At 36.7% G+C, this 27855-nt stretch overlaps 1 protein-coding gene and 1 non-coding gene across 6 annotated transcripts in view; one reads left to right on the top strand and one right to left on the bottom strand.

The window, feature by feature from the left end:
• The window catches only part of CHL1 (cell adhesion molecule L1 like), a 209140-nt gene that overhangs the window by 72872 nt on the left and 108413 nt on the right, over nucleotides 1–27855 (top strand). The gene's annotated exons all lie outside the window — the stretch shown is intronic.
• LOC140709876 (U6 spliceosomal RNA) lies at nucleotides 13520–13622 on the bottom strand. Its single transcript, XR_012090675.1, has one exon. It is a non-coding gene; the product is annotated as a U6 spliceosomal RNA (small nuclear RNA).

The raw sequence follows: 27855 nt of genomic DNA, 5'->3' as shown, positions 1-27855 counted from the left end.
TTACTCTCAAATTGGTAACTAAAGTTCACAGCTACATGCAGAGATTAGCCTAGTATACCATTTACTAAAGAGAGAAGTAAAAAATTATGACCAGGATCCTTTCTCAGGAACTTCTTAAGAGTTGAAAGAAGAAAACTCAATTTCCCCAACCATCAGCCAGCTGCTCAGCTTGTGCACAGAAAGTTTTGGAGGCAGGAAGGAGGAGAATAGCTCTTTGAAATGTTCTAGCATTGTGGAATGTGCATCATTTATGATCAGATGGGATTCCTTCTACAGAGCTTTTCTCATCTCAAGTCAAGTGAAAGGCTCCAACTTAATCATTTGTACAGACTGGTGCACCTGTAAGAAGGAGACTGGCAAATGCTCCCTGTTTAGTTAACTGGATCAGTAATGAACTTCTGAATCTATTTCTGTGCCAATGTTAGGCAGATAGGAGAAAAATGGAGAGAGATGGTAGGGAGGGACAGTGGAGCACCTGCGTTCTCACCTTTGGGCCCAGCTGGGGTACATGAATGTTCTGTAGATAAAAAAGACTCTCTCTCTCTCTCTCTCTCTATACACACACACACACACACACACACACACACACACACACACACAATGGAGTTTTGCTCTTGTTGCTCAGGCTGGAGTGCAATGGCATGATCTTGGCTCAGTGCTACCTCCACCTCCTGGGTTCAAGCGATTCTCCTGCCTCAGCCTCCCAAGCAACTGGGATTATATGCAAGCGCCACCATGCCCAGCTAATTTTGTATTTCTAGTAGAAATGGAGTTTCACCATGTTGTTCAGACTGGTCTCAAACTTCTGACCTCAAGTGATCCATCTGCCGTGGCCTCCCAAAGTGCAGGGATTAGAGGTGTGAGCCACCACACCCAGCCAAAATACACCCACTACTAAGCAGCTGGGCTTGAGCTGTTGCTGGTACCTCATCTAAGGGGGTTGGTAACAGGGTACAGTGACATCAGCAGCAAGAGGCAGTGAGATCTCCAGGAAGCTGGAGGAAAGTGGGATGAAGGTGGAAGTACTTGAGACCTGTGCAGAACCTGACCCAGTAGAGGGACCAGGCTAGAAGAGATGTGATAATTCCAAGGTGCTAAAGAGAAAGGGGGAATCAAAAAGGAAACAACAGTCTTTTTTTCATTTCAGGTCCTTCCAGCCATAGTTCTGGCCAGAAATGGGGGGAAGGGGGAAACATTTTGAATCAAACTGAGTTTTAGTGACAGAAAGTGACTTGAGGTTTATGGAAGAATCAAATGCATAAAGGCATGGGAAAGGAGAATTTGGGAAAAAAATAGTGTGAAAAACCATGTTTGAAGAAAAAAATGGAACTATTTCAGGCTAATGTTTTACTGAGGTGAGGGTCTTTGATAAACCAGTTACAGCTGGATTAGAGAACTCTATGAGACTTCACATGTTATTTTTCCTGAATTTAAACCCTGGAACCTAATATTATTTCTAAGCAATCATAGATAGAGAGGTTGAAGGGGAGAATACAGAGACCTGATTGGTATTTTTACCACCTGGACCTGGAAGCACTGTCATTGACAGATCCCAGGTGTAGGCAGAAAGGGCGGGGGATGGGGGTGCAAAAGAATGAACCTTGCCTTGTTTTTGAAGTTTCCATTGAACCAAGCGGATTAGACATCTATCTGTTGTTCCAGTTACTGTTACTGCATAAAAAGTTACCCAAAATTTGGTGGTCAAAAACAAGCATTTATTTTGCTCACGATATTGTGGATTAAGAATATAAAGAGGGCAGTTCTTACTAGAACTTTTAAATGCAATTGCAGTCAAGGTATTAGCTGGGGCTGCAGTTATCTGAAGGTTCACCTGGGCTGGGTGTTCAGCATGGCTTCCCCACATGGCTCGTAGTAAATGTTTGCTGCCAGCTGGGAGCTCAGCTGGAGCTGTGGACTTGAGCGTGTACACATGTGTGACCTCTCCATCACAGCAGTCTCAGGGTGGTTGAACATCATGCATGACTGCTGGCTTTTTTAGAGCAAGCATCTTAACAGAACCAAGAGGCAGTTGAAGGCTTTCTTTGATCACACCGCAGAAGAGTTGGTTACAAGTATATCATTAAGGCCAGCCTGAATTGAAGGAGAGAGATATAAACCTCATCTCTCAACGGGAAGTTGCCAAAGAGTTTGTGGACATGTTTTAAATCTGTCACCCTATGAAAAACCAAAAATTCTGCTCCAATCCAATAAAAACTTCTTATATTTTGGCCAAAGTTCCATTTTCTAAGGATTGTGGGGAGGGGGAAGGAAAGTTTTTGTGAACTTGGGCAAGTTATTTTAACTCACTGATTTTCAGTTTTCTCTTACCAAAATGAAAGCAAAAATGCCTACTTTATTGTGCTGTTGTTTAATGGGGTGAGGTGGGTGGCTCATGCCTGTAGTCCCAGGTACTCAGGAGACTGAGGCAGGAGGATTGCTTGAGCCCAGGAGTTGGAGACTTCAGTGAGCTATGATTACACCACTGCACTCCAGCCTGGGCAACAGAGTGAGACCCTGTCTCAAAAAAAATCATTGCACTTTTGTAAATTTAAATGAAAAGACAGTGTCTAATACATAGTCGTTCTTATTATTTATTCCTGTTACATGATGTATCCAAAGAGAATTTCTCAGAAGATATAATGAAGATTTGCATATTGGAAGCTTTCATTTATGAGTGGAGAAAAACTGCTAAAGATTTGTAATTTTGAACGAACATTGGCATAAATAGAAAGCCAACGTGTAGAGCAGAGAAGGCTGATATTTTTATGCTAAGCTGTAGAAATCAGGAAATGTGTGATAGGGTTATCTGACAAATAGATTCAGAGAAGCCACAGAGAGAGGAAGGGGAAATAAAAGTGAACATTGATGAATGTGGGTGAGGATATTGTGTGTTGGGGAAGCATCTTAGTTCTTCCATTAAATATACAAGTGATGTTTGAAGCACTCTTATGAAAAGTCATCTTTCCTGTTAAGTGGAGATCATGTATTTGTAACATTTCTATTTGGTAGTCATAACTCTAGCTATTAAAAATCACATTGTGATAAAATACTCTTTTGATACTTGCTGACTGTAAAATCACATAGACATTTTCTGCAATGTAGCAGGATTTAATAGAATTGGGAAAATAATGTTTTTATATTTCTATTATAAATAGCATTCATATAAATAATCTTACCAGTTGCTATCAATACAGGGAATTCTTCTTTCAATTAATTAGTTTAAATTTTCATCATTTTTGTGCTTTATCGTAATATTGCTACTGTTATTTGAAACACATTACATTTGTATAAGCACATGTAGCAACGCCAAAAATATTGGGGTGCCTGCTCTGTGCAGGGGTTTTCATTGGTTGTTGTAGTTGTTGTTTTGTTTTATTATTATCTTGTGCTTTGTCATATTTGCAGGCGTGCTATTGTCTTCTTCCAACTCTTAAGTATAGTGACAAACATATTTCCAATTCTTAATTTTGTGTTTTTTGTATTCCTGTCATTATGGTGTACTTTGTTGTTTTTACATAGATTTTATAGCGGGTTTTAGATTTAGTAATAGAAATACTTCTATTTCTTCAATTTCAAGTCTTCTTTCAGAAATATTTCGGGAAGGCAAGGTCCATTCTTAACAAGAGACTATGCTTCCATTCTTTGGAAATAGGAAGATAAATAAGACCCATATTCTGTCCTCAGGTGGCTAGTAGAGTATGCTAGTATATTAGCCTATTAGCCATGGCATTTTCAATTGCAAGAAATCTAAGGCAAAAGGGAATTTTAGATCTTATAACTAGAAATGCAGTAGAGTTGTTCACATTATGTAAAATAAGTTACAGGATTAGGGAATAGTTCAAAGCAGCAATGGACATATTTTGTATTGTAAATTCCAAAGATGATCATAAAGATGACTCCTTGGCACTTGCTCCCAAATGGATTCATCCTTTTATTAATTCAGTCTTTCACTCATCCAATACTTACTGAACTCCCATATTTGGCAGGCAGTTGGTGCTAGGGATAGAGAGGTGAATAAGACCAAGTTTTGCCCTTATGGGAGCAACAGTCTAATCTAGGGAGATAACAAACAGCCAAATCAATGAAGAGATAATGAAGTGTCACCTAGTGATCATTCCTATTATGCTGGTGTAAGTTGGTTTAAACTAGATGATGAAGGAAGGTCTTTCTGAAGCAGTGCCTTTGAACCCGAGATTTGACTGATCTCTGTGACTATCTGGAAAAGTCTTCAGGTGAAGTGTACAGTAGGTGTAAGACCCTAGGAAAGTGGGAGCTTGGTGGTATTTCACAAACAGTGAGGAGGTTGGAGTACATTCAGCACTTTATGAAGTTTTGTGCATTTTTCAGTCTTGTTGACATCAGTGAGTGTGTGATAGCTAGAAACAGGTCAATAAATTATTCATGACCAAAATGAATTTGCTGTTTTTCTGCCCACATTATTGTACCCTTGGGAAGTGGTTAGTTTGCCCCACCTGGGCCAAAGGAGAGTTCCTTATCCAAGAACCTGAATCAATATGTTTTAGTTTAGCTGTCTTTTTCCACAAGCTCTTAAGCTCTTTAATTCTATAAAGACAATTATCACTCCTAGACTTAATCATTTTTCTCTTAGCCTCCGTGTTATCTTCTTTAATCTTATTCAAGACTTGTTTCCTCCAGTCCTTTATTGTTTTGCCATTAAGCCTTATCAATATTTTCTTGGAGCTGTATTTAGTATATTCACATTCTTCTTTTTCTATTCTCTCTCATTTTTTTCTGTGCAAGGACAAATGTAAATGTCATGAAATTATCAGAATCTTGAATTTTGATGTCACATTTATGTTTTCTATCATAGTGACTTCTTTTAAAGAATAAGGGTATATATCTTTTATGAATGCTTCTTGTTTTTAAGTTATAATATTTCTGTCTTTTAAATTAGAGGTGGTAGGATGGTGATATGCCTATGTTAAATTTACTTTTCTACTAGATGTGTTTCCTAACTACTCCAATCTACTCTTGCCTATACTGTAATTTTCCATGCTGTAACCAGATAATTCTTTCTGAGATACAAATTTGACAACACCATAATTCTGCTTGAAATGTGTTAATGATTTCATATTCCTTTTTGGGTAAAGATCAGCTCCTTACATGGCCTAAAAAGCCTCAGTGAAATAGACTCAATAGCAGGGAGGCTCCCCTCTGACCAAATCTCTTCTCACTTCACCAGTTTCCATTCACTGACCTTTTCCTCCTTAGTTTCTGTTCTCCATACCAGTCTGAAAACAGAGAATTTGCATGTACTCATTTGTCGTGTTCACTATATCTTTTCCCTCCTTGACTAACTAACCTATACATCCTCCCAAATCTCAATTCAGTGATCACTTCATGACAGTCACCATCTCTGGATAGATTGTTAAAAGCAGATCTAGACAGAGTACCACATGCAATTTCTGGTCACTCTAAAACATTATACATGCACACACAATGCATACCACATATACACCCCACACACATTCCAGGTAATATTCAGAAATCTTACTTTTTTAATAGACATGTGTTTGCTTAAGTTGAACCATGCTCAAAAAAAGAACATTCCAAATTATTAAGCTGAATACAGCTGTCTTTAAACAAGCAGAATACATATACCCACTGTTCAGATTACCTAAATGGGGAAATAACCGCTTTTCAAGGTTATTAGCCCACAATGTTCTAACCTTAGATGCTGTACTAGAACATTCTGGCGAAAGTTATTAACCGACAATATTCTAATCGCAGATGCTGTACTAGAACATTCTGGCATAATTATTGTTTGGTTTAATTTTTTGCTCTAGTGAGCTGTAGGCTGACACTTATATTATCAATAGCTTCTTTTCATTGTAAGCGGTACATAGTGTGATGCTCAAAATGTAAATAAGATAATTTCTACCATTTTTCAGGAGTGTCTAAGTCATCTATAATTGGATAACTTTTTCCCAAAATTTGTGAAATACAGGTTTATCTGTCAAAACTGATGCACGATTTTGTCTCTGTTTCTTTTATCTATATCATGACTTACCCAATTGCTAGTGTGCAAGAAACATTATTGATGTCTTACTGAATCTTTCTGATGTCTTATGCTTTCTCTATACGCTACTGTGATCTTGGTGGCATCTTCATTTATTATTCTAGCGGACGCATATAACTTACCCTCAGTATTTTTATGAGACAAGAAGCAGTATCTCCCTTTTCTAACTAAGCAATTTAGACAGTAAATTATGTTAGCATGGATACCAGTGTGGTCCTACTCACCACTGTAACTTCATTGTCTAGCATGGCACCAGCACACAGTTGAAGCTTCACTCTTGAAACAGCCTGTAGGTTAGGGATAGTCTACCTATTTACTAGTCATGAAACTGCCCCTTAAATGAATGGGTGAGTGATTGCCCAAGTTTACACAGCTTCTGAGTGGTAGGGTCAGGCTCTTAGTCGCAGTGTGGCTCATTATCTAGCATCTACTAACATGTTATGAAGGCATTTTGCTACTTTGAAATAATTTATTTATTCAAACTTTGTATTTACTGGTCAGATTTCCATTGTCAGATTGAAAAAATAAATCACTCATTTGCAGGACAGTAGCAAACATCTTATTCACATTCGAGTTGTGTATGGGTTATTTTAAATGTCATAATATTCTTTTCTTATTCCTCTTACTATATATTGATGGCAACGGTAGGCCTAGTTTTACGACATCTCTATAGAACAAAGCCATATCTTTTGAATGATTTTAGGTGCTATCTGGACTGACACAGTTTTGTTATCTATAGTAAAATATTTACTGCTTTGTTGCAGAGAAAGCTAGCAGATGGTTTTCATGACATCACAGGCAGGGAAGGGTAGACATGTAGGGTCCACATGTTTTGCCTTTTTTCCTAAGAGTCTAACTTCATGTATTCATGAGAATTTTCAATGAGGAAGTCAATAAACTTGTTATTGTTCTATAATGAGAAATCTTTACTTTCTGAAAATAAAACCTATTACTTGTTGAAAAGAATAGATCTCAGTCTGAAAAGTATGCTTGTGCAAGTATAAACTTACATAAAAATAAACTTGTATAAAATTTAAATATTATTAGCAATCATGATTAAATATATTAATTGTATATATATACTACGTGCCAAGCAATTTGCTAAGTAATTTATATTTTATCTGATTTAATCCTTAAAACTCTGTTAAAAGACGAAAAAACTGAGAATTTGAATGTTTGAGAAGGTAATTTATGTTCTAAAAACTAATAATTAGAGGAGTTGAGGTTAAAAATCTGTTGGACTCTAAAGTCTAAATTATTATTGCTTATATTATTCTTTTAAAAATTAAGATAAATATTATATATTCATTGTCATGATTACTTTTATAATATATTTTTCCCACCTGTCTAAAATGCTGTGAAGGTAAAGATTATCACGTCTGTTTAATTTACCACTATCTTAAAAGTATTATGTTGCACCACCAATCGTATTGTATATGGTTTGTGTCCATTGTAGATACTCAATAAAATATATTGAATGAATCAACTTGAGCTTTGAAGGTTGGGATTGTCACAACATTAAGAGTGTTATAGCCTTTCTTCTCAGACTTTTTTGGGGAGTTGGAGATAGGAAATGGCAGAGTTTAGCCTGCTTGGAAGAAAGCTGGTGTTTTATAAAGTTTGCAGCATCATTGGAATCCAGTGATTCAATTGTCTTGACCATGAGGTTTCAATAAGAGGTAAGAGGAATTTCAGTTCCAAGGAAAATCTCCTGATTAGAAGAGTTGTACACTGATCTCAAAAGGACTTCAATGGCAGCATGGCATGGAGTTCAAGAATGGACTCTGGGCCAGATTATCCGGGTTCCATTCCACAGTATTGCACTTACTAGCTGGTGACTTTTCAAATGACTTCTCTATACCCAAATTATTTCATCTGAAAATTGGAGATAACGACTGTACCTGCCTCGTAGGATTATTATTATTAAGATTAAATGAATTAATGATAAAGTACTTAGAACATTGCCTGATACACAGTATGTGTTTTGTAGTGTTTGTTACCTAAGTATTTATTCCAAAAAGTCATTTAAAATATAAACTAAATGCTTATAGATTTTTAAAAAATATTAGGCATCTGCTTGAAAGCTAAAAGATATTATTTGATAAAGTGTTAAGATGTTCTCAGTGCTAATATTATGTAATAATAGACACATCCTGGAACCATAAAGGCATTCTTAAGGAAATTTATTTTTAAAAAAGCAAAATAAAGAGCCAGGAATGAGTAACTAGTGCACAGACTGTGAAACCAGAGGATAATATTCTATATCTGTAAATACACATAACATTAATATCCTTAATTTGACAATTGGCAGAAGAACACAGCATTGAATGTTGTGTATTTTCTCTTTTTCTTCTCTACCACATTCATTTCTATGTTACTTTTATCCTTTTCAGAATGCCCAATTGCTTACATTTTAAACTATAATCACTGTACTTACGATTTATTTCTCTTACCTTATACTGGAAAATTACGCAACAAAATGACATTCAGAACTTACATGTAATTTTTATATTGGGCATTCAAGGAAAATAAATATTTATGTGATTTTATTTCTAAGTGTTACATTTGCTTATTTTGTCTTTTCCATATTTTCCCTTTTCCCTATCTTTGGCATGACATTTGGAATTGTTATTGGAAAGAGATTCAGCTCAGAAATCAGGAAAGTTAGCCAGTGACACATTCCTTTATTATATGATGCAAATGTTTTGCTTTGCTCTTTTAGCATTTTTCTTTCCCATAACAAGAAGTTTTACAGCTACATTTCACAGATTTCACATCTGTGCATGTAACAGAAACATAAAATGTAGTTAGCATTTAGGTATTCGTATTTTATTTTACCAGGCAGGAATGTAGAGTGTGTTTGTGTGCTTGTGCGTGTGAGTTGGAAGGAAGTGTGGTTGCCCAGTACTTCCTCAGCTCATGACTGAAACTTTGTTTCAGTTCAAGAAGGAAATAAAGAGCTCTTCAAAATATAATACTGAATACTTTATTTATCTGCTCTGTGGAAATCTAGCCAGGAAGCAAATTAAAATTACAAGAATATCTACAACAGAATTACTTTGCTTGCTGTCTATGTATTTGACAACTGCCTTTTATGATTTTAACCTTTCTAGACATTCTCTTTGGGGATGGTTTTCCTTATGGCCCATAGGAGATCCCCCTGAAATCGTATACTAGTTGTTGCAGATTTCCTCACAATCCCCATTGCGCTAAGTGGCGACTAATCTGGGAGCTGTCATGTTTGGAAAATACCATGATGCCATGAGTTAATTTCATACCTGTCACGAGATATTGCATGGGATCCCAGGGGACCAGTGGTATGTCACACACTACTGCAAGCGTTCGTTAGTACCTCTCAAAGCAATGACCCATGGCCAAGAGATCTTGTTGCAACATATGGTAGCACCTGTCACCGGGTTTCATGACTGGCATAAAATTAACCTGTTTTTCTGTTTGATGTGCTGCTTTTTTTGCATTATCCATGAAAAGGATGAGAATAACTTGTATTTGGAATAAGTTTACTGTTCCTTTCAAGAAGCATAACGGTAGATTTGGGATACTGGACGTAATGAATAGACAGTGTCCTTGTAGAAGTACACACACTGTTATTCAGTAAAGGTGGTATTTTATTAATTTCTGAATGGCAGCCTGCAAATCTCACACAGGAAGCAAAGTTTTAGTTTCTGAACTCTGTCAAACCTAGACATAGAGCAATAAATGACATTATTGTGAGCCACATTGTGGAAGAAAAATCCAGGAAGCATGGGTTTCAGATGTGAGCTTGCCCTTGCCTTTCAAACGGTTTCGAGCAACCTTGAGCTTCCTCTCACTTCTCTCTGTATTTCTCATGCTCAGATCTTAGTATTCTAATGGGGACACAGGAAAAAGGGACCCACAGAGGAACAATATTCAGAATGATGCCAAATATTCACTATCTGAGAAAAACAGATTAATTGAATTTAGTCTTTAAGTCTTAAAGCTGCAACTTAGCAGTTACTTTTTAAGGATAAAGACAAAGAATATAGTCCACCATTTATATGTGGCTTTCTGCCTCAGTGAAATAGTAAAAGTTTTTTGATCAAATGATTTCTCAATGGAGAAAGTATCTGGTTTCTTGCATCACTTTTGTTTTTTGGATCTTCTTATATATATTTTTGCAGTTCCCTAAGCTTCTTAAAATATTTATTTTAATTGAGGGGGGAGTTGTTTTCTATAGCTAGTCTCTTTCCTTTTTCTTAAGGTAAATGCTTCTTAGATTCTGTGAGTTTTAAAATTCATATACAGCAAACAACAAAGATAAATTTAGTAGTCTTTTTCCTTTTTCTCACTACCAAGTCTAGGGAACAAATGGTGTTGTTCTTCCACAATCTGGACTGGTTGCTCTGAATTCTGGAGTAATCAATTTTTCCTGGCATTTCTTAAATGGTCTTTTTTATTCACTGAATCTCCTTTGAAAGTGTAAACATTAGTCCTTGTTTTGTGGTTTTGGAAATTGATGACTACTGTTCTCAAAGGATAGTAGAGTTGGGATGATTGAAGGAGCAGAGCAAAAAGCTGAATTGAAACAATGGAGAGAGGGAAGGTAGTACCACAGACAATGAGAGAAGTGGGCGGTGATTGGGAGGTAATATGAAGTAGGGACTGGGGACTTAAAGGCTGCTTAAGACTTGATTAATAGATGCTGTAAAATGAAATGCTGAGCCAAGGGATAAAACTGCACTTGAGAAGTCACTTGAAAACACGTTAATGCCTTTACTTGGCAAGTATTTATTTTTTCGTCCTAGGTATAAAACCACTGTATGAAAATGTAGATCTTTTTTTCACATTGAGTATTTTTTAACTGCTGATTATTGTTATGTTGTCCTGAAATCAGGTTTCTATTATCCGTAAAGAAAATAAAAAGAAATAAATATAGATGTGCAAAGGTAAGTATTTTGGAGGCATGGATCTTCAGGTGAAGTGTCATGTAATATCTTTGCTAAGTCAGGATCAAAATAAAATTTAAAACTAAAATTCATATTTAAAAAGTTCTTAGTAGAGTATAGGCTTTTTTTTTTTTTTTTTTTTTTTTTAGTGTCAGTAACAGTGAAGAAAATTTTGTACCTAAAAGAATGAAGGATTTTGCAAGAGTTTTTCAGGAGACTGTGGCACTGTCATGGATGGTATCTATACCATCTTCTAAGAAAATATGTCAAGAAAATTGAACATCAGTCTTCTTAATAGAAAAGAGAATCTGTGGCAAATTATTTTATTAATAACAGCAAACTGAGGATGCACAAAATAATTTAGATAAGAATTAAAGTGCTACAACAGTTTTATTGCTGGTAAAGCTGAATTCAGAACTGCTTCTGGTAATTTTGCTACATCAGGCAGGCCCTGAGAAAGACAACCTGAAACTGTTTAAAGCGAGATGTTCAAGGGTGGTCACAAGATGTAGGACTCATGGAAGAGCTTCCGCCATCACAAACCATCACCTTTGACTACCACCAACTAAATACCTTTTTCTCTGAGAAGTAGTCAGTGAAGAGTAGAGATGAAATAGGAAAAATTTGGTTGGTTGGTTGGGTAGGTGGTAAGTTTAATCACTACTCTTCTTTAATGAGTAATAGAGTGGAAATAACTTTCCTCTCTGGTTTTAGAAGTTAATAGTAAGTGTCTTTGTTGAAACACAGAGACAAACACACATTCACCAAACACACACACACACACACACACACATCACACACACACTACAACGGTTTGCTACAGGATTTCTAATTAATGATATCACACTCTCTAACCCAGTAGTTCCCAACTGGGGTAATTTTGTCCCCTAGGGGACGTCGGACAATGTCTAGATACATTTTTTGATAGTAATGATTTGTACTACTGGCTTCTCATGGGTAGAGACCAGTGATTCTCCTCAATTCTCCTATGATACTCAGCACATCTCCCCACAACAAGGAATTATTCAGTTGGAAATTTAAAGGGCACTCAGGTTGATAAGCCCTGTAATTGCTTGAAGTAACTTAGTTTCCCTAGTAATGGCACAGTATCTCAGTTATTCTTCTTCCACTACTGCTCCCCACAAATTTGCCTACAAACTTGAGAATTTACATAACTCCAAGAGTACAATAGAAAGGGGCCTCACATCCAAGTGCTTGGGTACTGTGCTATCTTCTGGTTCCTTATTTGCCTTCATCACTGTAATTTACTATCGGTAAAGTTGTGGTCAGGTTGGTTCTCCTGGACTACAAGAGCCCAGAAATCTTCTTTTGTTGATGGTCCACCTCTGTCTTAAAGTCTATTTTGTCTAATGTTAACATAGCTACCCCAGATTTGTTTTGTTTATTTTTCCAATTTATATCTTTTTTTTGTTTGTTTGTTTTGAGACAAAGTCTCACTCTGTCGCCCAGGCTGGAGTGCAGTGGCACAATCTCAGCTTGCTGCAACCTCTGCCTCCTGGGTTCTAGTGATTCCCGTGCCTCAGTCCCCCAAGTAGCTGGGATTACAGGCACATGCCACCACATCTGACTGATTTTTGTATTTTTAGTAGAGATGGGGTTTCACCATGGTGGCCAGGCTGGTCATGAACTCCTGGTTTCAAGTGATCTGCTCGCCTTGGCCTTCCAAAGTGCTGAGATTACAGGCGTGAGCCACCATACCCAGCCTATATCTTTTTCTTATATTTTTGCTTTTGCTCTGTAAATACCTTTGAATCTACAATTTATCTCTTAAATAGGATATAATCATATCATTATAAAAACTATTCTGCCAATCTCTACTTTTTATTAGTGTTTAATTCATTTGTGTCTTATATAATTACTGATAAGACAGAATTGATGTCTGGTGTTTCTATGTCTTTGTTTTTTTATTCCTTCGTATGTGCCTTCTTTTGTGTTAAATAACTATTTTCTGGCATGCCATTTTATTCCCTTGTTTCTTTTATTGTATCTTTAAAACTATTTTCTTAGTATCTGTTCTGGGGAATACAATTAGCATTTTACTAAGATAATCTAGATCAGATAAAAATTAATTTAATAGTATACAGAAACTTTGCTGTAATATGTACCTGTTCTTTCCTTCCTCCTTGGCTGCTATTGTCATACAAATTACACTTTTATACAGTGTAAGCCCACTAACGTGGTATTATAATTCTTGATTTATGTCGTTGTCTTTTAATCAGATAGAAGAAAAGAGTTACTAAAATATTTTAATACTTTCTTTTGTATTTTCCTTTACTAGTGCTCTTTATTTATTTGTATAGATTGAGGTTAATATCTCGTGTTCTTTCATTTGAGCTTGAAGGATCCTTAACATTTTTTGCAGTGCAAGACTGCTAGCAAGAAATTATCTCAGTTTCTGTTTATCCAAGAATGTCTCATTTTTATTTTTGTAATTTTCAAAGAATAGTTTTACTGTATGTAGACTTCTTGGTTGACTGGTTGTGACTGATTAACTGTCCTTTTCATTCAGCACACTGAATATGTCATCCCACTGAAAAATGTGAATGGCTTCACAAATATTTGCATGTCATCTTTGCCCAAGGACCATAGTAACCTTCTCTTATCATTCCAGTTTTAGATGTGTCAGCAAAGCAAGCACTCTGGATCCTTCCATACTGCAATAGAAATGAGGAAGACTTGGGGGAACTTACTATTTTTCTCTATATAAATCCTGCCTTTGCCACTTTTTATCTGTTTTCTGGACTATGCTGTATAGAATACAGCGCCTCTCTAAGAAAACAAAATACTTGCATTTTGTGTCCAGTGATCCAAGTAAAAGCCCTGCTTTTGTGGCATCTGGTGGTTTTCTAACAGCTCCTGCTCTGATTGTTTCCTTGTATTCCAGTTTTCTGCCTAATCACATGTAGAACCATTCCATTCACATGGTGAATATATCTCTCACCTGACAGAGGGATCCTCATTTACTGGAAAGAAATACAAACCTTTTATTTGAAAAAGATGTTATTATGTTTGCTTCATGCGGTACATAACTAAAACCTGATTATCACTTTCTCCTCATAGCCGTTCCCTTCATGAATATCATTAGCATTCAATGCAAAAATTAGCCTGCAGTCTTCCCCTAATGTTTGCATGTATCTTTTTATGCGATCCAACATTTTGCTATTAAATAGAACGAATTCTGTGGAGACACGATTAGATAATACCAAGAGTATAATAAGTTTCCTGAGATTAGCAATCACACATGGCTTATTTCAGTGCTTTGTAGAATGTTGTGACTACTATCTTTCCATCTATGTACACATATATCTATGAAGTACTCCTTCATCCATCCTTTTATTCATTAGTCTAGCCAGTCAACCATCTATTCATCTATCTGTCTCTAACATATCTTTTTCTTCACAGGAATTCAATTTGATGTTAGCATATGATAGTTGTCTAATAAATACATGTTAAATTAAATTCATATGAGGAATACAGACTCTAGTGTAAACTATTGGCATTACTGAAATTTGGGGTTTGATCATTCACTTCGTGGGTAACTACCTCGTGGGTACAGACATTGGATGTTCAGCACCATCATCCCTGGCCTCTTAATATATGCCAGTATCTTTCTCCCAATTGTAACAACCAAAAATGTCTTCAGATAACATAAAAACATCCATAGGGGAAACATCCCTCTCCTCCACCACAGTTGAGAACAGCTGGTATAAAGGCATCCTTTCCTTCTTTTATCATAGTATGTATGATTAAAATAAATGTTTAACAATGACTAATAGTAGGGAATTTATTGGATGAATGAATGCATTTACATATATATTTTCCAGATAGTCACACTCTCCCTCACTGATTCATCCACTCATTTATTATTAAACAAACACTTATTATGTACCAATTATCCACTAAGTACTTTGCCAGGTAGTGGGGATACATTTGTGAAATATAAGTTTCTGCCCTGATAGGGCTTACAGACTTTTGGTGGAACTAGATAAAAGTGAACACACAACTAAAGAAAACATATCACTAATAAGTGTTTTGTTTACAATATAGCAGGAAGTTATGAGGGAAAGACGGGGGGCTGCATTAGACTAATGGACAAGGAAGGACTTTCTGAGGTGAATATTTAAGGTGAGAATTGAGCAATAAGAGGAAAACAAAGCAAAGATGTGAATAGTTTATGTATTAATTTTACTTATTTCTTATAGCATATGAGGTTTATGCTAGGAGTGCGAAAGGATGATCATTTGGTGGCATATAAACTTGCTTCTCTACCCATATTTGTGAAAAACACTAGATTGTTTGTGCGGAAACCATTGGGAACTGTTCCAAACTGTGTGAGAAGTCTGACATTTCTTATTGAGGGAGCATAGCCCTACCAATGTAAAGGCATTGTTTTGTGACAATGTCATGAAAACTGTTAAGACATTGAAAAGCAAAAATGAGACATGCAGACCTTAAAATACCCTGTGTGATAAGAACTAGTGATTGTTCACTGAGAAAGACAAATATTAGTTCTATCTTCATGACATTATATGTCACTGGGGAGATGGTGGTGACCAGAGAAAAGTGTTCAGAGGAAACTCCTAGCCTGATATATTTAAAAGAAAGCAGGTAAATGCTTATTCATCTTTATTTTTTTTCTTCCAACCCCAGTAGATCTAAGGACATTAATCAAACCTTGGGATAATTATATATAGCTGTGCTATGAGTACGTGGATTCATTTCTAATTCCATTGGTAGTAGACAATGCAATTAAATACAAAATTCTGCAGAATCTATTCTATCATTGTTTGACGAATCAAATAATGTATTCTGCATTTTTATTCTCATGAATATTTCCTTTATAAATAGATGTCTAAAATAAACTATTTTGCATATGCTTGCCTTATGAAAGTAGACTTATCCACTGGAAATCAAAAGCTGTTTTAGGCATATTTGTGTGTTTAAACATGCTTATGCATGTTTTCAAGCATAATTGAAATAATTAGAATAAGTTTCATTATCACCTTTCACCTTTTCTGCTAGATGCTGGATCAGGTCAAAACTGGAATTGCAAGTCAAACATCTTGATGAAATACAGAATGCTGTAAAGGAAACAGATGAATTACAAAATACGATCTTGTTTGAGGAAGACATTATGACAGCTGGGTGACTTGAGCATTTAAATGAAATCTGATGAAGTCCCTCCCACCATTTTCTCTCCAAAATGCCAATGGCATTTAAAAGTAGTGTCACCAGAAGAGGCAATGTATATTTTTATGCTGCAATTAAGTAATTGCATACAAAATTCAGTACAGTCAGTGGGAACATGATCAGATGAATAAAGGAAGTCAGAGAAGATAATCATTTCAATTCTTTCCCTCATTTTGCTTTCTAGCCTAGTACTTAAAATTCACAGGCTCACAAGTCTCACTGGGCTCCAGAGAAGAAGCCTGACTCCTCTACAGCTGTGTACTCTCAGGCAAACTATGTAGACTCTACCTCAGTTAACTCAATTTTAAAATTGAGATCGTAATTCTTGTCTTCCAGAATGTTCGTGAAGATTGAATGAAATACTATGTATAATATGCACATTACATAGCTAATGCTCAATAAATCATAACTTTATGATTGGCAATGTTCATTTCCCTCAGAAGTGACCTAAAACCAACAACAACAATATTTTTCTTTTGCTTCCTATGATCTCTGCTAATTATGAAAAAAAATGCACCTGCATTGATGCTTAGGAAAGAAAAAAGGTTGCAATGAGAGAGAAGGAGCAGTGTTTCCAGACTTGTGATGACTTCATTCAGTTTTCTGCATTTTGTTTCTGGCAGTTTTTTTTTTCTCCTCTCACTTTCATGATTGAACATAATTACAGTAATGAATTATAAATGAACATAATATGTAATGAACATAATTCATAAAGTTTATTACCCTCATTTTCATAATTCTGATTCCAAGTTAGATATCCCCTTCCAAGATAGGCTCCATAACCTCCTGTGTAAGATGTCTATGCCCACCCTACCCCAGATAACAGCACCCAGTTTGTCTCCTGCAAGGCACTTATCACAACTATTAATGTTTTTTGTTATTGGCAAGGGGTCCTGATCCATGCCCCAAGAGTGGGTTCTTGGATTTCGCACAAGGAAGAATTTGGGGCAAGTCCATAAAGTGAAAGCAAGTTTATTAAGGAAGTAGGGCTGGGCATGGGCTCACACCTGTAATCCCAGTACTTCGGGAGGCCGAAGTGGGTGGATCACCTGAGGTCAGGAGATCGAGACCAGCCTGGCCAACACGGTGAAACCCCATCTCTACTAAAAATACAAAAATTAGCCAGGCGTGGTGGCACACCCCTGTAATCCCAGCTACTTGGGAGGTTGAGGCAGAAGAATCACTTGAACATAGTAGGCGAAGGTTGCAGTGAGCCGAGATTGCGCCATTGCACTCCAGCCTGGGTGACAGAGTGAGATTTTTGTCTCAAAAAAAAAAAAAAAAAAAAAAAAAAAAATTAAAGAAAGTAAAGAAATAAAAGAATGGCCACTCTATAGTCAGAGCAGCATCATGGGCCACCCAGTTGCTCATATTTATTGCTACTTATTGATTATATGCTAAACAAGGGGTGAATTGTTCATGAGTTTTCATCAAATATACCTAAAAAATGATCATTTTTGTTATGGTAGCACCTAGATACACTACTCCACTTGTTTTTTTTTTTTTGAGATGGAGCCTCACTCTGTCACCCAGGGTGGAGTGCAGTGGCATGATCTCAGTTCACTGCAGCCTCCGCCTCCTGGGTTGAAGCGATTCTCCTGCCTCAGCCTCCCAAGTAGCTGGGACTACAGGCATGCACCATCACGCTGGACTAATTTTTTTGTATTATTAGTAGAGATGGGGTTTTACCCTGTTGGCCAGGCTGATCTCAAACTCCTGACCTCAGGCAATCTGCCCACCTCAGCCTCCCAAAGTGCTGGGATTACAGGCATGAGCCACCACAACCCGGCCTCCACTGTTATTCTTTAGCTAGCCTCATTTTACTTGGATTCTGACTGAAATATGTTCTCCTCAGAATACAGGAGGAAACAAAGCTAATTTAAGGTGACCAAGTTTATACATTAAGTACAATTAGTGCATTTTTCACCAGAAAGTTGTTCACTACTTTAATATTTTACCTTCATTTTCTTTTAGAAGGTATTGGTTAATCTATTATCTCCTCTCTCTAACTCCAGTCATCATATTAAATTTTTGCAAATTTTATGTGCCAAACACATGTCGAATTTACATACGTACAGGCATAATTTACATACATGCATATACAATGTAGAATATATCCAGAAGGTGATTAGCAACTGGTTACAGTTTGCTACTAATGAGGTCAAGTTTACAGATCTACTGATCCTCTGAGTCTATCTTTTGGCCCTGTTCCATTGCCACAGATTCTATCACGACCCCTGGGCTGCTGTTTCACACATGTTGTTTGTCACAGGAGGGGGGCTGCGTAGGAGGATGTGATTGCTCCTCTGCCAACCCCCTACCTCTACTGGTCAAGGATCTCAGCATTTTCCTGACAAATGGCATGGGCGGGATGCGTTCCATCTTTGCATTCTCTATGTGTCAGGCTGTGTCCACAGGGAATTGACTGTGAAGGGTTATTAAATCAATGAGACCACTAACACCATCTTTATATAGTGAAGACAGCTTATCATTAAATATAGTTTGAGACAAGCTTAATTGTGCAACTGAAAAATATTTTCGATAATATTTAGAACTTTTATCTATTTAGTGTTATTAGATGATGACTTCATTATTTTTTTTTCATCATGTCTTTGGTTTTGTTAGTTTCTTTTTTGTTTTTTATTTCCCTATTTCTTTCTTTCAGATACTATTAATCAACATTTCTTCCTTTGGAAAACAGGTCAAATGACAATGCGAAGGGTGATCAAGGTGAAAATGTGTGACGTAGAAGCCCAGAATTCAAGAGAAATAAATAATATCTTGGCATTCCTTACTTTGCTTTAATTTCTTAGTTTTACTCCTTTAATGTAACAACTGTTTTTCATTTAAAAGGGAGTTGTGAAACAAACGTCTATATAATATTTTTGGGATTAAAGATGCATTTGCAAAATTAGATGCATTGGTTTTTATCTTAAGGACATAAAAACTTGATATCATATTTAATTTTGTGCTCAAACGTACTGATAACACATTACTTAATCCTTTAAATTATTTGCTTTATTCCCTGTTGTGGATTAAGATGAATGATTTTATTCTGAAAATATTAGATTGGTGTAAAAGTAATTGTGGTTTTTGCCATTAATAATTTACCATATGAGGGCTATTATAGAATCTAGCTAAAACTAAATACATTTATCCATCTCTCATTATTCATGGTAGTTATGTTCTATAAAGTCTCTGCAAACACTGAATTAGTAAATACTGAACAATTACTCCTGGTGGGTAAATAAGAGCTGGTTCCTACACGACTCTGGCCACATTTTTATCAGTCTATCAGTACATAACCTTATTTTATATGTGTTTCTGTTTAATGATATCTTATTTAGTACATATTGTATGCTCATTAACATTATACTCACAACCAATAGCACCATAACTCACGCCTCATCGAAGCTTGTTCAACACAGTTTTTTTCTCTGTAAGGCACGTTATAGCCTCCTTGTGCTTAAGAAGACTAGAGAGCACTTCTGCATTTTGTTTAAACAGCAAGTCATTTTAAATAGCAGAATCATAAACAAACAAACAAAAAACATAAAAAATGAGAAGAACTAAATAGACCGTGAAAAAAACACTTGTTTATAGTAAGAGAACTGAAACACGAAGGCAGAGTTTCACTTGGTTCAATCTCAGCTGGCAACATGTGTAGGGGGTAACTCAAGTTTTGTGATTCTCTGCACAAGTTGGGGAACAATCACACAAATGCTGTGAGTATTAATTTGGAACACAAACTAATATTAGTAGATAGGTGTATTTGCAAATATGGAATCTGTGGATAATGAGGACAGACAGTATTTATATTATAGGTTAGAAAAGAGAAAAAGAGCTCCTTTTAGTCATCAGAAGCCAATGAAAGACCTGGGTTTAATATTTCCTTCCATCTCTTGGTTTCTGTTTGCTTAATTGAATGACAAATTCTAATTAGTCATGCCTGACTAACATAATTTAGGATGAAACTATGTCTTCATCACTCTCTACTTCTGACACTGGCGCTGTTCCTAGACTACAGTAGGCATTCAGTTAATGCTTGTTGAAGGAATGCATAAACCCCTTTCCTCATTTGGAACTTTCTGGAATTGTTGAGAACATCAGATGGCAACAAGGTGATTGGAGCTGTAGTCACACACAAAAAGTTGTCTATTTTAATTAGCCAGGTGTGGTGGCACACCTGTAATCCCAGCTACTCGGGAGGGTGAGACAGGAGAATTGCTTGAACCTGGGAGACAGAGGTTGCAGTGAGGAGAGAATGTACCACTGCACTCCAGCTTGGTCAATAGAATGAGAATCTGTCTCAAAAACAAAAACAAAGAAAGAAAAAGAAAAAAAAGAAAAAAAACCCACAAAGTTGTCTATTTTCTGTTTTGAGGATTTTAATTATTCTTAATAACATAGTCATTGAAACTTATTTATAAACAATATTATATAGTTTAACACATTAATATAGGACTTTTTTTTCGTAAACCAGGGTTGCCTGTTTAATATTTGTATTTCACTATGAGTAGCCAACTAGTATCTCTTGTAATGCAAGGTAAAGAGGAAGAGGTTGGTTAACGAAAGGAACTATGTTAATTTTGCTATTAATAAAGGGGAAAACCTTTTGAATTTATTTATCCTGGAGACACAAAACTTAAACTCGTAATTATATCATATATATTAGCATTACTATGTTTCCTTATTATTGCAAATGTATTCTACCCGGGTCTTTTCATCATTGTAGGCACTTGAAAAACATATTGGGTAAGTTTTATTACACAACTTTTTTCACATTGATTTTAGTTTCTTTTTCTTTTTTTTGTTTTAACCTCAGAAGGAATTAGATATCCAGTATAAAGAAGCCTGATCACTCTGACCTTACTTGACTTTCCTATAATAGTATTTTTAGGATCACTGATATAAAACCTACAAAATAAATAATTTGGTTCATATAAGCAGACAAGTAATACATTTTTCTAAACATTGTTATTTCTCATTAAAAACATACCATTACTCTCCAAATAAGAGATTTTTAAAGGTCATTTTTTTTTTTCGTATTTTTTGAAATACTGACTGACCCATATTTGCACTGGTGAACTCAGAAGTGTTTGGTTTGTACTTGTTCAAAATGATTGTCAGCAGATGTAATGAGCCTTGGACCAGTCCAGTAGCTTGGCTAACGTATGTCTGCAGAAGGATTTTAAAATCCTGCTGACTGGGCTGGTCCTGTCGAGCCTCACAGCAGGAAAATTGTCTCTTGCAGCTCAGCTTATAAATATAACCTTTGTGTGTTTGGAAATATTCCTTCTAAGGCAGGACTTATGCTCACTCTGAAATCCAAATGTTCATTTTGATGTCAGCACTAACCAGGAAAAAGGAAAGGTGGAAACTATTCCTCTTGCATGTTTCAAAATGTTAGAAACTGCCTATTATTTGTGTCTCATTCTTTGCTGCTCTGTACAAGCTCTAGAAATCATAAAGGTGTTCCTCACAAATAGACTCTAGAAATGCTGACTCCGTGTTTCAAATCCTATAAAAATATCTGCATGGTAGACATATTGTTTTCATTACAGATGCATTAAGTCGAAACTGTCAAAGGTTGTGTCGTTTTTGCAAACAGGGCAACTGCTGCTTGAATGGGGCTTATCTGTTTAGGCACTGAGGGGCTGGCTGTGCTATCTGCACATATTTAATCACAAAGCTTTGCTCGACTTCCCCACGTATTTACTTTTATTAGTTTTACTTATGGAAAGCAAGAGTCAGGTTTCATAGTCATTCAGTAAGTCCTCTTTTTAAATAAAAATTATTGTATCAGAAACAGTGTCTACAAGACCACCAGTGGAAATTACTATAGCTAATATAATTAGTAAGTTTGATTCACCACACCACAGTAGGTAAATCTTATTGGGGGCAAACATTGTTATCTTATTCACCAGTGTGTGGAGCTGTTCTTGCATTGCTATAAAGGAATACCCGAGACTGAGTAATTTATAAAGAAAAGAGGTTTAGCTGGATCATGGTTCTACAGACTGTACAAGCATGGCACCTCTCGGCTTCTGGGGAAGCCACAGAGGGCTTTTACTCATGGTGGAAGGTGAAGCAGGAGCAGGCACGACACGTGGTCAGAGCAGGAGCATGAGGGAGGGAGGCAGGGAGGCGCCATGCACTTATAAACAACCAGATCTCAAGAGAACTCACTCACTGTCATGGACAGCACCCGGCCGTGAGGGATCTACCCCCATCACCCAAACACCTCCCACCAGGCACCACCTCCAAAATCAGGGATTACATATCAGCATGAGATGTGGTTGAGACAGATATCCAAGCCGTATCACCAAGTGAACTACCAAAGCTTTTTATTGGTTTGTATTAAGCCGACTCATGAGTTTTCCCAGTAACTCATGATTTTTACACAAAAACCAAATTAAAGTTTATTGACCAGTTATTTGGATATAAATACATAGATTCAGCACAGTGCTTCAGGTTAGTTTATAAAATAAATATCAAGTCTTTCCTCTAAATAATAAATGATTTATGCATTTATTCAAATTTAGAATGCTGAGGTATAAGCTACAAAAGAAAACTTGTGGCTGAGTGCAGTGACTCACGCCTGTAATCCTAGCCCTTTGGGAGGCCGAGATGGATGGTTTTCTTGAGGCCAGGAGTTTGAGACCAGCCTTGCCAACATGGGGAAACCTTGTCTCCACTAAAAAATTAGCGAGGCACGATGGCCGGTGCCTGTAGTCCCAGCTACTCTGGAGGCTGTGGCACAGGAATCACTTCAACTTGGGAGGTGAAAGTTGCAGTGGGCTGAAAGATTGAGCCACTGCACTCCAGGCTTTGTCAAAAAACAAAAAAGCCAAAACAAAACCTAACTGAATCTTTCCCTCTGTCTTTCTGAGAAAAAGCAGCAAATATGAAATAAACAAAAAGAATATGGAATATTTATTCAGAAATCAAAGGCCCAGCGTCATATGTTCTAATGTTTGATAAGATACTACCCAGTTTCCTGCAACTTGCACTTTTATTCTTCTGTCAAAGATTCCAAATGATGATTGTGAGCCACTGTAACTTGAAGACATCATTGGATACATTTACTTATGTGTGTTAAATTGTGATTCTTAATGCTATTTTGTGGAAAGGCTGGAGAAGAATTTTTTTTTTTTGAGATGGAGTCTTGCTCTGTCACCCAGTCTCCGGGGTTCAAGCGATTCTCCTGCCTCAGCCTCCTGAGTAGCTGGGATTACAGGCGCTCACCACCACACCCAGCTAATTTTTGTAGTTTTTATAGAGACGGGTTTTGCTGTGTTGGCCAGGTTGATCTTGAGTTCCTGACTTCAGGTAATCCACCCACCTCAGATTTTTAAAAATAAAGGTTACAGGCTGGGAGCAGTGGCTCACACCTGTACTCTCAGCACTTTGGGAGGCCAAGGCAGGCAGATTGCTTGAGCCTAGGAGTTCAAGACCAGACTGGGCAACATGGCGAAACCCTGTCTCTACAAAAAATTCAAAAATTAGCTGGGTATGGTGGCAGGCACCTGTAGGCTCAGCTACTCAGGAGGGTGAGATTGGAGACACTTGAGCCCAGGAGGTCAAGGATGCAGTGAGCCATCATTGTACCACTGCTCTCCAGCTTGGGCGACAGAGTAAGACTCTTGTCTCAAAATAAATACGTACGTACGTACGTACATACATACACACACACATACATACTAGAATCAAGGGGTTTACTTCTGAGTTCATCGAGTTAACTAGGAAGGTAAATTAATCAGCACCTTCTCAAGTTACCCATGTAATATTTTTTAATTGCACATGCTTAAACAAGCTCAGATTACATATGACTGTGATTCTTAAAATGGAAACGGTGACCACAAACAAGTTATACCAAGATCCCTCACAATCTATGCCGTCTAAGAGAAAATCTTGTCATTTTCTTTTTTTTCCACATTCACTATTGTTCCTAGATTATGAAAGGTAGTCATTTACTAAATCCTTTTAAAATATTCCTTTTTTCTAAATATAGAATTATTATATTAGTAACAGGACAGTCATGGCCATAACAAAATGGAAACTAATATAGTCAACATAATTAGTAAGTTTGATTCATCACATCCCAGGGTAGAATACGTCTTGACCTTCTAAAGTGCAGTCGACCAGAATTCAGATTTCGAGCTATTCACCAGTGAGAATGCATGGCAACACATGCCTAATTGGCATAGTTACATGTCATTAATTTATTCCTTTTATTCATTTAACAAATACTTATTGAATGATTACTATGTGCCAGACACTATAATGCTGTTCTAAGATAGTTCATATTACTTATTATTGAAATTATACTTATTAAAATGGTAATAATTTGTAGAGAGATTAAACTTTGTTTCTTTCTCCCTCTCCTCTTCCTTTCTTCCTTTGTTTCTTTTCTTTCTTTGCTTCCTTCTTTTGTGTAGCCATAAAAGAAGAAGGCAATTCTGTCTGTAAGGCACGATTTGCCTCCCAATGCCCGCCTCCCCCACCCCCCCAAAAAAAAAACTAAAAAAGATTAGGGAAGGAACTGATTTCACATTTCTTCAGAGGACATGTTAGAGTGATAAAAGGCAAAACTATTTTCTTTACACGAACAGTCACAGAACCAAAAAGGCCAAGGAAGAAGTCAAAGAGCACACAGTATTTAATTATGAGAGTTTCTAGTGTCCCGAAGCCACAGAAGAAGCAGCTGCTTAAACACTGCTTACCCTTTGACTAATGGCCAAAAGCACTGAATAGGAGAAGGATTAACATGGATAAGACCTAAACAAAAGTGATACCACCATCAGAGCAACAACAAACAAAGGCACATTAAAAAGTAACATGAAATGATGTTAAGAAAGAGGTCATGGATGCAAAATGATGAAATGTTTTGTTCTGTGGAAGTAACTCTTTTTTTTCTTCTGTTCTTAGTCATCCATCTCCATCAGAGTTCTCAAATAAAAATGCAAAGGAAAGTTAGCACCACTGTAAAACAGTGAAGGGTCAGTTCCCTGCTTTTGGATATGTAATTTGAATGGGAGCTATCCTAATGCCAATTAAACACAATTTTCTAAGCACAGGAAAAAGACTGTAAAGTCAAGCAGTGACTGTGGCTTTTCTTTTGTACTTCCTTTAGTATTAACTGTTTCCAAGTTAACAAATTCTGGACAGCCTATCTAGTGAACAGGGATGCTCTGTTGCCAGGCTTATGTTTTAAGCGATGATTGAGTGTACATAGATCTGAACAGCCGTGTGCTAAGTCTAAGTCTCTCTCATTTTGTTTTAGTTTGGAAGAGAGAACCATGGTACCCCGTCTTCCGGAGGAAATTTGGGAAACATAGTACAACTGTCTCTCTCAAAAATAAAAAAAATACTCCTGTAATTCCAACCTAACTATTGATTGTTTTATATTTTTGATGCGGTGAGGAGTTCAGACCCCTTCTTAGTAAATGCTATGGAATATGCTGCCTGAGTCTCTTGGTGCATCAACTGAAACTTCATTTTAATATCCCATATGCACTTAGTAAATACTTGGTTTTCCTCTAAATTGGTAATTATTCCTGGCCTATCATTGAGTTGAGACCTATCTTCCATATACAGATTTCTATATCATTCATGGAAATTAACACTGGTTGGCAAGTAATAAAAACTGAACTCAAGCTACCTAATACAAAATGGAACTTATTATTTTATATATCAAAATTCTGTGAAAATACAGGTGGGACTGGCCTTAGGGATACATGATATTAGGGTATAAATCTTGTCACCTTTCTCTCATACTTTTTGTTTGCTTCCCTTTGTAATCATTTCATTATTATTTTTCACTGACTTCTTCATGAATTTAGAACTATGGTCACTGGCACTTTCTAACTCATGCTTTCATAGTTTCATGACCACAGAGGAAAAGAGGCTTTGGAAATTTTCAAGGAATCACTGTGACTGTTCGCACTTGGGTCACATTTTGGACTCATCACAGGAGCCTGAAAGTTAGGTGGTATGGATGCCCCAGCTTAGGCCATGAGCCTGCACCTGGAAAAAATGGGAGGAAATTATTTTTTAAATGGATGGAAGTGGAAGGCAGACATTGTATCAAATTTTATATACTCATATAAACAAAACACTGTAAGGGGGACAATATAGACTTGAATCAGAGGAGAATAGTTAAACCAATGTTTATATATTTCTTTATATTTGTTGGAATATATGTGCATGTAATTATATCAGCAAAGTACATAGTGAAGTCAGGGAGACAGATTAGAGAGACAGGAAGAGTGGGAGGGAGAGAATGTACAAAGCAAACAATAGAAAGAAGAGTGGGGACATCCTGAAGTTTGTGTGTGAGGAGAGGACAGATAGGAGACGTACAAAGGAAAGGGACTAGGAAAGAGAATTAGTTAGAGGATGGGGAGATAATACAAGGGAGAGATAGCCAGGTGTGGTGGTGCACACCTGTAGTTTCAGCTACTCGGGAGGCTGAGATGGGAGGATTGATTGAGCCGGGGAGATGGAGACTCCAGAGAGCTGTGATTGCACCACTACACTTCAACCTGGGTGACAAAGTGAGACCTGATCTCAAAAAAATAAAAAAAAATAAAATAAATATAAGGGATAAGCAGTGACATAATGACAGAAAGGAACATAGAGGGATACAGATGCAAGAACAGGGAAAGAGAAGAGGTCAGAAAAGCATAATTTGTGGAGAGAAAATTAAAATGCTATTATTATTGGTATTATTGCTACAGTTACTCTCTTTTGCCGATTAGAATATTTTGGCATTATTGGTAGGCTTAATGTAAAATGAGATTTGTGGGTAACATTGCTCTCCAAATTATAAATGTCTTTCAATAGGATATGAACAAATATCATAGTAATTCTCAGAGAATATTGCTATTTTTAATCAATGGAATATACAACATGTTATATTTTAAAATCATACAGTACTTCAAACATCGTGAAGAGAGAACAAAGCCATATCAAATAATGAATGAATGGTTGTATTACAGAAGTACTTGTCCTGATGGAACACTTCAAATACCATTTGGCTGCTACTTCTCTTTGGGTTTGCTTTGTATCCCATGGAGATGATCTGACCTTAAGCTTTTGTTAGCTTCAAAGAGAGCTCCGTTCTTGCCTCATCTCTGCAGCATTGAAGAAACAGACCTTGGTTAACAACAGGAAGCCAAATTGATTTTAATATTGTGAACTCTTTACTCTGATGCAGGAAATGTTATCTGGGTCATCTCAGTGGGCTAGGGATTATAGAGCTGGATTAGGCTTCAAAATACAAATGAACTCCATAGGTCTGCTATAGCTGTGAGGTACAGGGGTAGAGAATATTAGGTGGCCATCTTGATAATCATCTGTGATTGTGTTAATGCACGCCAAAGTGGACTTGTTACTTCTACCTGAGTGTATATACAACCAGTCTCTTCAATGTTTTCAGTAGCTATAACTTAGGAAAGAGACAACATATCAACGTATGAATGTGGGTATATCCAACAAGATCTCTCTTATAATTTTAGTCATAAATAGGCATAAAAATGTGTTCTTTCAGAAAACACTTACTGGAACCTGAGATAATACAATGTGTCAAATTGCTAAAAAGAAACTCCATGGATCACAGGTCTGACCTGATATCTAACTTTACTAATAATTTTAATGGTATAGGTAATCACATGG

This window comes from Chlorocebus sabaeus, chromosome 22, assembly GCF_047675955.1.
Source record: "Chlorocebus sabaeus isolate Y175 chromosome 22, mChlSab1.0.hap1, whole genome shotgun sequence".
Lineage (NCBI taxonomy): Eukaryota > Metazoa > Chordata > Mammalia > Primates > Cercopithecidae > Chlorocebus > Chlorocebus sabaeus.
This window is presented reverse-complemented; position numbering and strand designations above follow the sequence as displayed.